Below are 16627 nucleotides of genomic sequence, written 5' to 3'. Positions count from 1 at the left end.
AACAAATCTGTCTTGAAATAAGTACAGCCAGAACGCTCCTTAGAAGCAAGTATGGCAAGACTTTATCTCACATATTTTGGACATGTTATCAGAAGGGACAAGTCCCTGGACAGGGACATCACGTTTGGTAAAAAGTCAATGAAAAAAAGGGAAGACCCTCAACGAGATGGAGCGACACAGTGGTTGCAACAATGGGTTCAAGCATTAAAACTCTAATGAGGGTGGTTCAGGATCAGACAGTGTTTCATTCTGTCATACTAGGGTCAGAATGAGTCGGAACTGACTGGAGAGCAGCTAACAAAAAACACAACAAATTTAAACAGTATAAAAATGATGTTAACATTATTGTCTTAGTCATCTAGTGCTGCTATAACAGAAATACCACAAGTGGATGGCGTTAACAAAGAGAAATTTATTCTCTCATGGTCTAGTAGGTTACAAGTCCAAATTCAGGCTGTCAGCTCCAGGGGACCTCTGTCTCTCTCTGTCACCTCTGGAGGAAGGTCCTTGTTCTCAGTCTTCCCATGGTTGAGGAGGTTTTCAAGTGCAGGGACCCCAGGTCCGAAGGATGTGCTCTGCTTCTGGCACTGCTTTCTTGATGGTATGAGTCCCCCAACTCTGCTTCCCTTTCCTTTTATCTCTTGAGAGATAAAAGGTGGTACAGGCCATACCCAGAGAAATTCCGTTTACCTTGGATCAGGGAGTTGACCTGGGTAAGGGTGCTCTTACAATCCCACCCTAATCCTCTTAACATAAAATTATCATCACAAAATGTAGGGCTACCACAGAATATTGGGAATCATGGCCTAACCAAGTTGATACACATATTTTTGGGGGGACATAATTCAATCCATGACAATTATCATTAACAGAAATTTAGTCCTTCTCTCTTACTACCTAGTTCTTGAAGAACAATAATTTGCTTAGGATGTTCTTGTCAGTCTTATAATTTACTGTCCTAAGGATATAGGAATGTAATCAGTTAAAAATTGCTTCCATCCCCACCCCAGGGTTTTTGGTTGGGGAGGGGTGTATCTGGGCTAGGCATGATAATGGCGGCGACCTCGGCTTGTTGCTCAGAGCCCCTCGTGCCTCTTGCAGACTCAGTAGCTGACGCTGGACTCTTGGAAGGTTCCAGGACAGAGTCAGTGGCATGGCCCTGCGCCGTGGCTGAGGAACAGGCCTCTCCACGGGGCGAATGTGACTAACCACTGTCCCTACCGCTTTCCTCCTGAGGGCGGAAGAAGCATTGGTGAACCTGGGGCCAGGCCAGGCCACAGACCCTGCCCAGTGCCCAGGAGTCACCCTGGCAGTGGGGCTACTCAATGGCACCATGCAGGTCACCCTGAAGACCCTCCAGCAGCAGACCGTTAAAATAGGTATGAAGCCTGAGAATACTGTGAAAGCACTGAAAAGGAAGATTAAATCTGAAAACGGGAAAGATGCCTTTCTGGTGCAGGCCAAAAATTAATTTACACAGGCAAAATCCTCACTGATACTATTCTCAAATATAAAATTGGTGAGAAAAATTTTTGTGGTGGCTATGGTGACAAAACCTAGAGCAATGACAACATCAGCACCAGCGACAACTCAGCAATCACTTTCTGCCACCATTACTGCAGTTAGCTCCCCTGCTGCAGCAGCTGTGGTTCAGGCCCAGCCCTGGCCCTGCTTTGGGCCCCACTTCCACACCTACATCCATCACTCCAACGTCAACAACAGCGTCTTCTGAACTTGAACCTGCGAGCACTACTAAACAAGAGCAGCCTGCTGAAACGCCAGCAGAAACATCAGTGGCTACCAGTCCAACATCAGTGGAGAGTAATCAGGAGATTCTTCTCGGTCAAACCTTTTTGAACACGTGGCAAGGGCAGTTGAGATAGGTCAGTCCTATGAGAATATGGAAACTGAGATCATCTCCACGGGCTTTGAGCAGAAGCAAGTAATTACAGCTCTGAGAGCCAATTTCAACAACCCTGACTGAACAGTGGAGTATCTCTTAATAGGAATCCCTGACAGTCAGGATGTGGTTGACTCCCTTCAAGCAGCTAGTACTGGGGGACCTCAGTCTTCAGCAGTGTCTGCACTACAGCAAGTGTGACAGCAATGACTACAAGTTCTGGAGGAAATCTCTTTGAATTTTTATGGAATCAACCTCAGTTCTGACAGATGAGATAAATTATTCTATAGAATCCTTCTCTGCTTCCAGTACTGCTGCAATGGATGGGTTGAAAGAATCCTCAATTACTGCAACAAATGAGAAAACATAAAAAAAAAAAAAAAAAAAAAAAAAACCACTTGCAGTCGTCCAGTGGATTCTGACTTACAGAGACCTATAGGGACAGAGTAGAACTACTTCATAGGGTTTCCATAGAGGAGCCGATGGATTTGAACTGCCCACCTTTTGGTTAGCAGTCCAGTTCTTAATCACTTCAGCACCAGGGCCAACACCAGGGGCATTTTTTTCAGATGTTAAGTGAGCCAGTTCAAGAAGCTCGTGGTCAAGGAGGAGGGGATGGAGTTGGCCATGGAGGAACTACAGAAGCTGAAAGTGTTCATATGGACTACATCCAAGTAACACCTCAGGAAAAAAAAAGCTACAGAATGTTAAAGACGTTAGGATTTCCTGAAGGACTTGTGTTATGAGCATATTTGCTTGTGAGAAGAATGAGAATTTGGGTGCCAATTTTCTTCTACAGCAAAACTTTGATGAAGAGTGAAAATAACTTCTTTTTTTCCTCCCACACTTCACTCCACTGCATTACAGTAACTCTGTTCACTGGATTGTCTGGGGTGATTTGGGCTTACCTCCAAAAAGTTTTTCTTTCTGGTCACAATACTTGGTATAAGGTAGGAGATTGCTGGGGGTAGAAAGGGAGGAATATAGGATATAACCCATAAAAACCCTTTACTGTCAAATCAATTCTGACTCATAGTGACCCTATAGAACAGAGTAGAACTGCCCCATAGGGTTTCCAAGGAGCACCTGGTAGATTCAAACTGCCAACCTTTTGGTTAGGAGCCATAGCTCTTAACCACTATAGCACTGGGGTTTCCATAGGACATAGGTCAGGGATAAATATAATACATGTCTGCTCACATTAGCAGATGCCAAAATCCACAAATTGTATAAAATATTATACAACCAAAAATCAGTTTTTGCTGGTCTTTATTTCTTCTATAAAACAGTGGGTAACTTTTCCTAGCTTTCACTCTTTTTTTTAGTGTAATAAATCCAGAAATTTAGTGTAAAGCCCTGGTTTGTTTTTCTTTGACCTCACATTGGTGTCAGAAAGAATCTTTGCTACCTAGAATCTACAGTTCTTATTTCATGGCAACACTGGATAATGGCTTGTTGAAATTAGAAAAAAAAATTTGGAGCAACTGTAAAACAGAAATGCCAAATTATTGATGGTTGCTGTAGTTGCTTCAAATAAGTGTAAAATTAATGTACAAGGAAACCTATTCTCTCATGTTAAATACTTGAGGGAAGGGAGGGAGAAGGGAAGCCTTTTCTTAAAATGAAAATAATTACTGATTTTTTTAACATTTCTTGATCATTGAATGTGTGACCCTTCTAACATAATTTGAGAAGCTGTACAAGTATTAAAAAAAATGTATAGGAGGAGTTATTTCCTTGTTTACACTTTTTTGTTTGGGGGAAAAATGGTTAGTATATAATTAACTGTTTACTTCATGGTTATATTGCAGTAAAAGTTTTAAAACGACCATTGCATGTTTGCTATGGATATAGCCCTTTGTGAAATGTGCACTTTTGGGGCCAATGGGGAAATGCAGCACTTACTCTCCCTCTCTCTTCCCCTTCCCTCAGCAGAAATGTGTTTATTAGCAAGCTGTGAGTTCAAACTGCTGCTGTTTTTTAAACCACAAAATGCTGATTTGGCAAAAAATTGATGCTAAGGTTTCAGAACTAGGTTTCTGGTATTTATGAATGTTTTTTTCTTTATTCAATAAGAATGCATGGCCATTAAAGTCACTAGTAGTATATCACTCTCAAAAAGAGAACTATATAGAGCATCTTTTACTACATTGGAAAGACTGGTGTTCTCTTTCCAAAGGGTTGGGAGATGTGGCTGGGAAACTACTTTGGAAAAGATACAGTCAAGATATGTCATGGCATATTAAAATAAAAAAATAATTAACTTCATAATATTCAACCATATTTACTCAACTACTTAGGTTGTTTCTAATTTTTCTGTATCATAATGTTTTGTTTTCCACTTACACATAGAAGAGACATTTCTGGGTCAAGGGGTATACAAGAAAAAAATCCATATAGAAGTGTTGGTATTTATTTGGGGTTTTTTAATCTCTCTTTTTTTTTCTTTTGATTCTCCTTCATTAGTATTATTATTTGATCACAAAGAAGGGGCAGTGATCTACTCATTCAACTTTTTAAAATGTGTTATGCCTGAATATAAACAAGTGTATTTAAAGAAATAATTTTTTCCTACCATGTGATACTGAGTAAGAAGGTGAATGTGCACAGATTTTTCCCTGCATAATGTTGCAATATTCTGAGCACACGTTGGTCGTGATTGTTAAGCCCTGATTGTCACATCATGCACTCATAAGCTGTCACTTATATTTCCCCACAGTTTTATCATGTAGTTTAATTTTCATGTGTTTATTCCATAAATATGATAAGTCTTTGGACTTTGTGTTACCTGTATGTTTTACGGAACATGTATAATGTCTCAGGAGAATAAAACAATTTGTTTAAAAAAGAAAAAAGTTGTTTCCACATTCAAAATCAGCCTTGTTCCCTGAACTCTTGTACCATCTAATAAGATTCTTTCGTTCTCAAACTGTGAACGGACTAATTAAGTAGTACGACTATATATCGTCACAAAAATGTGCTTAGATTGCTAAAAACATAGAGATAAAGTGGTAAGTACAAGATCAACTTGTGATTTTTGCAGGCAATAAAAATTTACATATGAATTATTTCCTAGCAATGAGGAGATAGGCAAATGTTCCATTAAATTAACTCAGACTGTAATAATTAAAAATTTTACACCTTCACCATTAACAAAGATAAATTGCTAATTGCCATTTCTAGCTTTTTCCTGAGATTAACATTACAGTGTGTTAAGTACAATTTTACAAGCCTACCCCAAAAAATAAATTCCACAGCAATTTCCAGGAATTATAGGAGTGGATGATATGTTTTATTTAAGTCTTCTTTTCTAACACCAATAAGAGACTGACTACTACGTAGACATGTTAAGAGCACTGTGGACATTCAGCCTATATATAGGACTCCAAAAGGAGCGTATTTTATACCAGAATTTCATGGATATGGCTAAAGAGATTGCTATTTCTTCCAGCCTTCTTTAGGATCATGCTATAAAATCATGGAAAATGCAGCAAAATAGAGACCACACTGTATGTAAAGGCATCCAAATTCTCTTTAACAAAAATTAACAGTGTTGACCAAACTAAAAAACATTTGTCCTACTGGCCACTAGTTTCCAAATTCTGGCTTATCATTAGTATAATAATTTTGTTTTAAACTTAAGTTTTTGAACAAAATCCATTCCTGCCTGTACAAAGAAAGAAAACATGCATAAACTAGTAGTTTTTGAACTTGAGTTTAGATAAGAATTATCTATATAAGTAAATTATTAACAAAGGTGGCTTCCTGGGGACCACCTCTCTAGATTATTAATTCAGCAAATCTGAGGGGAAGGTCCCTGAAGAAGGTGGCTCAAGCTTCCACAAAGCTCCATGGATTATGGTGGATTCATTTGATCCAGCTAATTTTGAGAGGGAGTTAATCCAATTATGAGTGATTTCAAGGAATCAATCTTACATGATGTTGAAAGTTTCAACTTATGAGTCATTTCCACATCCCATCTCTAAAGTCATATACAATTTTATTTCAAGCAAATATAATCAAATAACTCATTTTTACTTTCTATCAAAGATCAACATTTTTTTTTAAGATAGCAAAGAAATTTTTGAAAGCCTGGTTTTTGGAATTAGTCTGGGCTTTCAGTTCCATATTCTGTCATTTATAAGTTGATGATCTCAGGCAGGTTACTGTTACTTTGCCATCTGTAAAATGGAAAAAAAAAAATAAGAGACCCTACCTCATAGTTCCACCACGCATCTGTTAGTTTGTCCTATTGTGGTGGCTTGCATGTTACTGTGGTACTAGAAGCTTGGCCACCAGTAATTTAATACTAGCAGAGTCACGCTTGGTAGACAAGTTTCGACTGAGCTTCCAGACTAAGACAGACTATGCAGAAGGACCTGGTAGTCTACTCCCCCCACCAAAAAAAAAAAAAAAAAATGGCCAGTGAAAACCTTATAAATAGCAGTAGAACATTGGCTGATATTGTGCCAGAAAACAAGGCCCTCAGGTTGGAAGGTACTCAAAATACAACTAGGAAAGGGCTGCCTCCTCAAAGTGGAGTCAAAATTAAAGACATGGATGGAGCCGAGCTTTCAGGATCTTATTTGCTGAAGCACATGACTAAAAATGAGAAGAAACAGCTGTAAACATTCACTAAGAATTAGAAAGTGGAATGTACAAAGTATGAATCTAGGAAAATTAGGACTTTTGAAAAATTAAATGGATCTCATAAAGGTCGATATCCTAGGCTTTAGTGAGCTGAAATGGACTGGTGTTGGCCATTTTGAGTCAGACAATCAAGTGGTCTACTATGCCAGGAATGGCAAAATTGAAGGGGAATTACATCACATTCATAGTCAAAAAGAACATTTCGAGATCTATCCTGAAGTGTCAACACTGTCAGTGGTAGGAAAATATTTTTATGCCTACAAGGAAGATCAGTTAATTTGATTATTATTTAAATTTACAGCACAATCACTAATGCCAATGATTAGAAAATTCAAGATTTTTTTCCAACTTCTCCAGTCTGGTATTGATCAAACATACAGTCAAGATGTACTGGTGATTACTAGTGATTGGGACGCTAATGTTAGAAATGAAGGAGAAGAGCTGGTAGTTGAAAAGTATGGCCTTGGTGATAGAAATGATGCCGGAGATCAAATAAGACAATCTTGCAAGACCAGTGACTTCTTCCTTGCAAATACCCTTTTTCAATAGTATAAACAGCAACTATACATGTGGACCTCACCGGAAGGAATATACAGGAATCAAATTGACCACATCGATGGAAAGAGATGATGGAAAAGCTCAATATCATCAATCAGAACCAGGCCAGGGCCCAACTACAGAACAGACTGTCAATTGTTCATATGCAAATTCAAGTTGAAGCTGCAGAAAATTAAACAAGTCCACAGGAGCCAAAATACAGACTTTAGTATATCCCACCTGAATTTCGAGACCAACTCAAGAATAGATGTGACACGTTGAACACTAATGACCAAAGACTAGATAAGTTGTGTGGGAAGACATCAAGGACATCATACATGAAGAAAGCAAGAGGTCATTAGAAAGACAAGAAAGAAAGAAAAGACCAAAATGGATGTCAGAAGACACTCTGAAACTTGCTCTTGAACGTAGAGTAGCTAAAGCCAATGGAAGAAATGATGAAGTAAAAGTGCTGAACAGAATATTCGAAGGGCAGCTTTTGAAGGAAAAGTAAAATATTATAGTGAAATGTCCAAATATCTGGAGTTAAAAAAACAAAAGGGAAGAACACACGTGGCATTTTGCAAACAGAAAGAACTGAAGAGAAAATTAAAGCCTAGAGATGCAATTTGGAAGGATTCTATGGGCAAAATATTGAAAGAAGCACGAAACATCAAAAGCCAAGAGAAAGAATGCACCAAGCCATTGTACAAAAAGAACTGGTTGATGTTCAGCCATTTCAAGTGGTAGCATATGATCAAAAACAGATGGCACTGAAGGAAGATGTCCAAGCTACTCTGAAGCTATTGGTGAAAAACAAGGCTCCAGGAATTGACGAAATGACAATTGAGGTGTTTCAGCAAACAGATGCAGCAATGGAGGTGCTCACCACTCTATGTCAAGAAATTTGGAAGACAGTTACTTGGTCAACCAAGTGGAAGAGATCCATATTTGTGTCCTTTGCAAAGAAAGGTGATCCAACAGAAGAATATGAAAATCATTTAACAATATCATTAATATCGCATACAATTTAAATTTTGCTGATAATCATTCAAAAGTAGTTGCATAAGTACATCAGCAGGGAAATTCCAGAAATTCAAGCTGGTTTCAGAAGATCACGTGGAAAGAGGGACATAATTGGTGATGTCAGATGGATCCTGCTGAAAGCAGAAAATACCAGAAAGAAGTTTACCTGTGTTTTATTGTCTATGCAAAGGCATTGTACTATGTGGATCATAGCAAATTATAGATAACATTGCAAAAAATGGAAGTCCCAGAACACCAAAATGTGCTTAAGAGGAACATGTACTTAGGCCAAGAAGCTGCTGTTAGAACAGAAAATGAGATGCTGCATGGTTTAAAGTCAGGAAAGGTTTGTGTCAGGGCTGTATCCTTTCACCACCTTATTCAATCTGTATGCTGAGAAAACAATCCAAAAAGCTGGACTGTGTGAAGAAGAATGTCGTACCAGGATTGGCAGAAGATTCATTAACAACCTGTGATTTGTAGATGACAAAACCTTACTTGCTGAAAGTGAAAAGTACTTGAAAGATTTACTGATGAAGATCAAAGACCACAGCCTTCAGTATGGATTATACCTTAATATAAAGAAAACAAAAATCCTTGCAACTAGACAAAAAACAATATCATGATGAATGGAGAAAAAACTGACATTATCAAAGATTTCATTTTACTTGGATTCACAATCAATGACCATGGAAGCAGCAGTCAGGAAGTCAAATGATGTCTTGTATTGGGCAAATCTATTCCAAAAGGCCTCTTTTTAGTGTTAAAAAGCACAGATGTCACTTTGAGGAATAAGGTGTTCCTGACCCAAGCCATGATATTGTCAATCACCTCATATGCAAGCAAAAGCTGGACAATGAATAAGGAGACCGAAGAAGTGGTGCCTTTGACTTATAGTTTTGGTGAAGAATATTGAATATACCACGGACTACCAGAAGAACTAACAAATCTGTATTGGAAGAAATACAGCCAGAGTGCCCAATGGAAACAAGGATGGTGAGACTTTGGACATGTTATGGGGAGTGATCAGTCAATGGGGAAGAACATCATGCTTGGTAAAGTAGAGGATCATCGGGTAACCCGACCCTGTCAATGCCAGTACATTTCCAATAGTCTATCTAGCCTAAGCCAGATTTGACCCACCATGCAAGCACAGAAGGGCCAGCTGTGACTGCTAATTGACTTAAACAGAGGATGCAGCAACAGGTAGAATGAATGAAAAGGAAAATCAGCACCCAGACTCTATTCTGAAGTGAGAGGTCTGACAAAAACCACGTGGTACCAGGATTGGTACCTCCTATTTCTTGGCTGCCTTCTAGAATTTTCCTTCCCCTTTATGCCTGCGTGGCCATCAACTTGCTGCCCAAATCACATATAAGCCCTGATTCCCTGTAGCTCAGGGAGCCAGATCTGAGGAACTTCCTCCCGTCTCCTTGCTCTGTGCATTGCGATAAAGTTACTTTCTGTTTCTCAAAGACCAGTATCGAGATAATTGGCAAGTTTGAGCACACCAGACAAAAAGCCACCTTCTAGGGTTCAGTAACAATTAGAGAAGAGGAAGTCCCTCAAAAAGATGGATTGACACGATGACTGCAACGATGGCTTCAAAAGTAACAAAGATTGTGAGAATGGCACAGGACCAGGCAGTGCTTCGTCCTGTTGCAGATAGGGTTATTATGAGTTGGAACCCACTGGATGATTCCTAACAAAAACTACCTTAGAGTTGGGTTCTGAGCAGTAAATAAGATAATGTATTTAAAGCATTTATGATAGAAGATACAGAGTAATAAATACTTAAAAAGTGAGATTTTTTTGAAAGAGTTAAAAAACTATTCATTCCTTTTGCTACCAATGAAATCACTATGCATAAAAATATTTTAAAAATATCAAATTAAAAAAAAATTCTTGAGAGGTGGAACCAAGATGGCGGAATAGACAGACTTTTCAGGTGAGCCCCCTTTACAACAAACCCCCCCCAAAAAGTGAAACGAGTATATTTGTGACAAGATGGGAGCCCTGAGCATCAAAGGCAAGCTTAGACAATGAACTGAGGGGTGGGGGGGGGGGGAGACTGTTCAGAAGCACAAAGGGGTTATTGGACCTGAATCCTCAGGAGCCCTCAGGCACCATTCCCAGAGCTGTGGTGGCAGGGGGCTGATACTAGAGTTCGGCTGCAGTTTCCTCAGGGAGAAGCAGCCAGCCACACAGCCCACTCATAACTCCGGAACCTGAGAAGAACAGCGCTCTTGGTGAAAGCTAAGTACTTGCGTATATTTTACAGTGCCCCCCCCACCCCCGAGCCAGCTTTGGTGGAATCCCTGGGCCTGAGATAGGCCCTTCTGAGCACCTAGAGCCATCCTCCCAGCCTTGGGGAAGGAAAAAATTGGCAACTGGGGGGAAAGACAATAATTTGCTAGCTCCACTAAGCAGGGGAGCTCAGGACAGAAGCGGCTCCTGTCCAGGCATAAACCATCAGTAGACCTTGAGCACTTTTCCCTTCTGCAAGGACCTGCGTGGGTCTATTTCTGGAGAATAGGCCCTTGTTGGCAAACTGCAGCCATTTCAGCTGAGCGGAGGAAAGGTGGGTGTTTGACGTATGACATTGCTTTGCCTATTAAACAAGGTCCTCACCTACCCACGTCAGGGACGTAAGGACTGGTAGCTACACTCAGCTCACTCACCCACCCACGACAGGGGTCCAAAGATAACTGGTACCTCCCAGTCCTTACAACCAAAAACTTTGGGTGCCCATGGTCCATCTGCAGATCCCACCCACCTGCACGTTCTAGGGTACAGGAACACGTTTCCCTCAGAGTCACTCAGAGGTCAGTTCTCAGCCCCCTGCCTTGTTCAGAGCGTGACCCCCTGCTGCAATCAGATACTGGTATATATCCCAATCACCCCTGCCCCTCTAAGACTGTAGGACAGAGCCTGTACCACATATTTGATGATCAGCTACCTGGAAACCTGAGCTGGATTCACACAAGAAAACTGAATGGGCTTCTAGACTGATATACCTGATAACAGCTCGAGCCAGCTGGGGACAGGACATCAGAGCTCTAAAGGTGAATATAACCAAGCTAGCTCACTCAAGCAACCCCTAGGGGTATACCAAAACAAAACAAAGCAAGCAGCTATAACACAGTAAGCAAGCATAGACTAATACAATAACATAGATGGCTCAGAGACAACAGCAAATATCAAGTCACATAAAGAAACAGACCATGATAACCTCAACAGGCTCTCAAAACAAAAAATCCAGGGATCTTCTAGATGAAAGTGCATTCCTGGAATTACCAGAGCCAGAATACAAAAGTTTAATATACAGAACCCTTCAAGACATCAGGAAGGAAATGAGGCAATACGTAGAACAAGCCAAGGAACACACAGATGAAGCAATTAAAGAAATTAGAAAGATTATTCAGGAACATAATGAAAGGTTCAATAAGCTGGAAAAATCCACAGACAGAGAGCAATCAGAAATTCAGAAGATTAACAATAAAATTACAGAAATAAGCAACTCAATAGAAAGAGGAACAGAATTGAGCAAGTAGAACCTAGAATTTCTGAACTCAAAGATAAATCACTTGGCAATAATATATTTGAGGAAAATCAGCTAGAAGAATTAAAAAAAAAAAAATGAAGAAACCTTAAGAATCATGTGGGGCTCTGTCAAAAGGAACAACCTCTCAGTGATTGGAGTACCAGGAAAGGAAGGGATAACAGAAAATACAGAGAGAATTGTTGAAGATTTGTTGGCAGAAAACTTCCCTGATATTGTGAAAGATGAGAAGATATCTATCCAAGATGCTCATCAAACTTCACATAAGGCAGATCTTAAAAGAAAGTCACCAAGACATATTATAATCAAGGTTGCCAAAACCAAAGATAGAGAATTATAATAGCAGTGAGGGATAAACGAAAAGTCACCTACAAAGGAGAGATAATAAGAATAAGCTTGGACTACTCTGCAGAAACCATGCAAGCAAGAAGGCAATGGGATGACATATTTAAAAAAATGAAGGAAAAAATTGCCTGCCAAGAATCATATATCCATCAAAACTGTCTATTAAATATGAAGGTGAAATTAAGACATTTCCAGATAAACACAAGTTGAGGGAATTCATAAAAAACAAACCAAAACTACAAGAAATACTAAAGGGAGTTCTTCGGTTAGAAAATCAATAATATCAGATATCAGCAGAAGACTAGAACACTGGGCAGAGCAACCAGAAGTCAACCCAGACAGGGAAATCCAAAAACAAACAAAGCGAGATTATAAAAAACAAAACAAAAAGCTCAAAAGAGGGTAAGAGCGATGTTATTATATAAAAGAAGGCAACGTTAAAATAATAAAGAGGGACTAAGAAATGTAATCATACACCTTCCATATGAAGAGGAAGATACAGCAATGCAAAGAAATAAAAGTTAGTTTTAAATTTAGAAAAATAGGGGTAATATATATATATGTATATATACATATATATACTTTTTTTTTGTAGGGGTAAAAAATAAGGCAACCACAAAGGAGACATACTATCCTACTCATCAAAATAAAATACAAGGGAAAAATACAGACTCAGCAGAAACAAAATCAACAACAACAAATATGAGGAAAGGACAATATATAAAGATAATCTACTCAGCACATAAAATTTAGTGTGAAAAAGAAACTGTCAACAACACACACAAAAGACATCAAAATGATAGCACTAAATTCATACCTATCCATAATTACCCTGAATGTAAATGGACCAAATACACCAATAAAGAGACAGGGAGTGGCAGAATGGATTTAAAACAAGATCTGTCTATATTCTGCCTACAAGAAACACATCTTAGACTTAGAGACAGAAGTAAACTAAAACTCAAAGGATTTAAAAAAATATATCAAGAAAACAACAATCAAAAAAGAGCTGGAGTGGCAATATTAATTTCTGAAAAAATAGACTTCAAACTTAAATCCATCAGAAAGGATAAGGAAGGACACTATATAATGATTAAAGGGACAATACACCACGAAGATATATAAATATTTATGCACCCAGTGACCAGGCTGCAAGATGCATAAAACAAACTCCATCAGCATTGGAAAGTGAGATAGACAGCTCCACAGTAATAGTAGGAGACTTCAACACACCACTTTCGGTGAAGGACAGGACATCCAGAAAGAAGCTCAGTAAAGACACGGAAGATCTAAACGCCACAATCAACCAACTTGACCTCGTAGACATATACAGAACAGTCCACCCAACAGCACCCAACTATACTTTCTTTTCTAGTGCACATAGAACATTCTCTAGAATAAACCACATATGAGGTCATAAAGCAAGTCTTAGCAGAATCCAGAACATTGAAATATTACAAAGCATCTTCTCTGACCATAAGGCCATAAAAGTGGAAATCAATAACAGGAAAACCAGGGAAAAGAAGTCAAACACTAACAATACCCTGCTCAAAAAAGACCGGATTATAGAAGACATTAAAGATAGGATGAAGAAATTCAGAGAATCCAGCGAGAATGAGAACACTTCCTATCAGAACTTTTGGGACACAACAAAAGCAGTGCTCAGAGGCCAATTTATATCATTAAATGCACATATCCAAAAAGAAGAAAGGGTCAAAATCAAAGAATTATCCCTACAACTTGAACAAATAGAAAGAAAGCAACTAAAGAAACCTGCAGGCACCAGAAGAAAACAAATACTAAAAATTAGAGCTGAACTAAATGAAATAGAAAACAGAAAAACAATTGAAAGAATTAATGAGACCAAAAGCTGTTTTTTTGAAAAAATCAACAAAATTGATAAACCACTAGCCAAACTGACAAAAGAAAAGCAAGAGAGGAAGCAAATAACCCAAATAAGAAATGGGATGGGCGATATTACAACAGACCCAACTGAAATTGAAATAATCATATCAGGTTACTATGAAAAACGGTACTCAAATTTGAAAACCTAGAAGAAATGGGAGAAATCCTAGAAATAAACTATCTACCTAAACTAATACAAACAGAGGCAGAACAACTAAATAGACCCATAACAAAAGAAGAGATTGAAACGGTAATCAAAAAACTCCCAACAAAAAAAAAGCCCTGATCCAGACGGCTTCACTGCAGAGTGCTACCAAACTTTCAGAGAAGAATTAACACCACTACCACTAAAGGTATTTCAGAGCATAGAGAAGGACGGAATACCACCAAACTCATTCTATGAAGCCACCATATCCCTGATACCAAAACCAGGTAAAGACACCACAAGAAAAGAAAATTATAGACCTATATCCCTCATGAATGTAGTTGCAAAAATCATCGACAAAATTCTAGCCAATAGAATTCAACAACATATCAAAAAAATAATTCACCATGACCAAATGGGATTCATACCAGGTATGCAGGGATGGTTCAACATTAGAAAAACAATTAATGGAATCCACCACATAAATAAAACAAAAGACAAGAATCACACGATTTTATCAATCGATGCAGAAAAGGCATTTGACAAAGTTCAACACTCATTAATGATAAAGCTCTCAGCAAAATAGAAATAGAAGGAAAATTCCTCAACATAATAAAGGGCATGTATACAAAGCCAACAGGTAACATCATCTTAAAAGGACAAAGCCTGAAAGCATTCCCATTGAGATCAGGGAGCAGACAAGGATGCCCCTTATCACCGCTGTTATTCAGCATTGTGCTGGAAGTCCTAGCCGGAGCAATTAGGCTGGATAAAGAAATAAAGGGCATCCAGATTGGCAAAGAAGAAGTAAAAGTATCTCTATTTGCAGATGACATGATTTTATACACAGAAAGCCCTAAAGAATCATCCAGAGAACTATTGAAACTAATAGTAGAGTATCAGGTTACAAGGTAAACATACAAAACTCAGTTTGATTCCTCTACACCAACAAAAAGAACATCGAAGAGGAAATCACCAAATCAATGCCATTTACAGTAGCCCCCAAGGAGATAAAATACTTAGGAATAAATTTTACCAGAGACGTAAAAGACTTATACAAAGAAAACTACAGTACACGTCTGCAAAAAAACAAAAGAGACTTACATAAGTGGAAGAACATACCTTGCTCGTGGATAGGAAGACTTAACATTATAAAAATGTCTATTCTACCAAAAGCGATCTGTACGTTTAATGCAATTCCAATCCAAACCCCAATGACATTCTTTAATGAGATGGAGAAACAAATCACCAACTTCATATGGAAGGGAAAGAGGTCCCAGGTAAATAAGGCTTTACTGAAAAAGAAGAACAAAGTGGGAGGCCTTATTTTACCTGATTTTAGAACCTATTATACTGCCACAGTAGTCAAAACAGCCTGGTACTGCTGCAATAAGATACATGGACCAATGGAACAGAATTGAGACTCCAGTCATAAATCCATCCACATATGAGCAGTTGATATTTGACGAAGCCCCAAAACAGTTAAATGGGGAAAAGACAGCCTTTTTAACAAATGGTGCCGGCATAACTGGCCATCCGTCTACAAAAAAATGAAGTAAGGCCCATACCTCACTCCATGCACAAAAACTAACTCAAAATGGATCAAAGACCTAAATATAAAATCTAAAATGATAAACATCATGGAAGAAAAAATAGGGACAACGTTAGGAGCCCTAATACATGTCATAAACAGTGTACAAAACATTATTAAGAATGCAGAAGAGAAACTAGATAACTGGGAGCTCCTAAAAATCAAATACCTATGCTCATCCAAAGCCTTCACCAAAAAAGTAAAAAGACTACCTACAGACTGGGAAAAAGTTTTAGCTATGACATTTCTGATCAGCTCCTGACCTCTAAAATCTACATGATACTGCAAAAACTCAACTGCAAAAAGACAAATAACCCAATTAAAAAATGGACTAAAGATATGAATAGACACTTCACTAAAGAAGACATTCAGGTAGCTAACAGATGCATCGGAAATGTTCATGATCATTAGCCTTTAGAGAAGTGCAGATCAAAACTACAGTGGGATTTCTTCTCACTCCATCAAGGCTGGCATTAATCCAAAAAACACAAAACAGTAAATGTTGGAGAGGCTGTGGAGAGATTGGAGCACTTACACGCTGCTGGTGGGAATGTCAAATGGTAAAACCACTTTGGAAATTGATTTGGCGTTTCCTTAAAAAGCTAGAAATAGAACTACCATACGATCTAGTAAACCCACTCCTTGGAATATACCCTAGAGAAATAAGAGCCTTTACACGAACAGATATATACACACCCATGTTTATTGCACAGTGTTTACAACAGCAAAAAGATGGAAGCAACCAAGGTGCCCATCATGGATGAATGGATAAATAAATTATGGTATATTCACACAATGGAATACTACGCATTGATAAGGAACAGTGAGGAATCTGTGAGACATTTCATAACATGGAGGAACCTGGAAGGCATTATGCAGAGTGAAATTAGTTGCAAAAGGACAAATATTGTATAAGGCCACTATTATAAGAACTTGAGAAATAGTCTAAACTGAGAAGAAAACATT

At 38.5% G+C, this 16627-nt stretch overlaps 1 pseudogene; it reads left to right on the top strand.

The window, feature by feature from the left end:
- Positions 1 to 1333: 1333 nt before the first annotated feature.
- LOC100661615 (UV excision repair protein RAD23 homolog B-like) lies at positions 1334 to 2797 on the top strand (annotated as a pseudogene).
- Positions 2798 to 16627: the final 13830 nt, after the last annotated feature.

The sequence above is a fragment of the Loxodonta africana genome, chromosome 2 (assembly GCF_030014295.1).
Source record: "Loxodonta africana isolate mLoxAfr1 chromosome 2, mLoxAfr1.hap2, whole genome shotgun sequence".
Taxonomy (NCBI): domain Eukaryota; kingdom Metazoa; phylum Chordata; class Mammalia; order Proboscidea; family Elephantidae; genus Loxodonta; species Loxodonta africana.
This window is presented reverse-complemented; position numbering and strand designations above follow the sequence as displayed.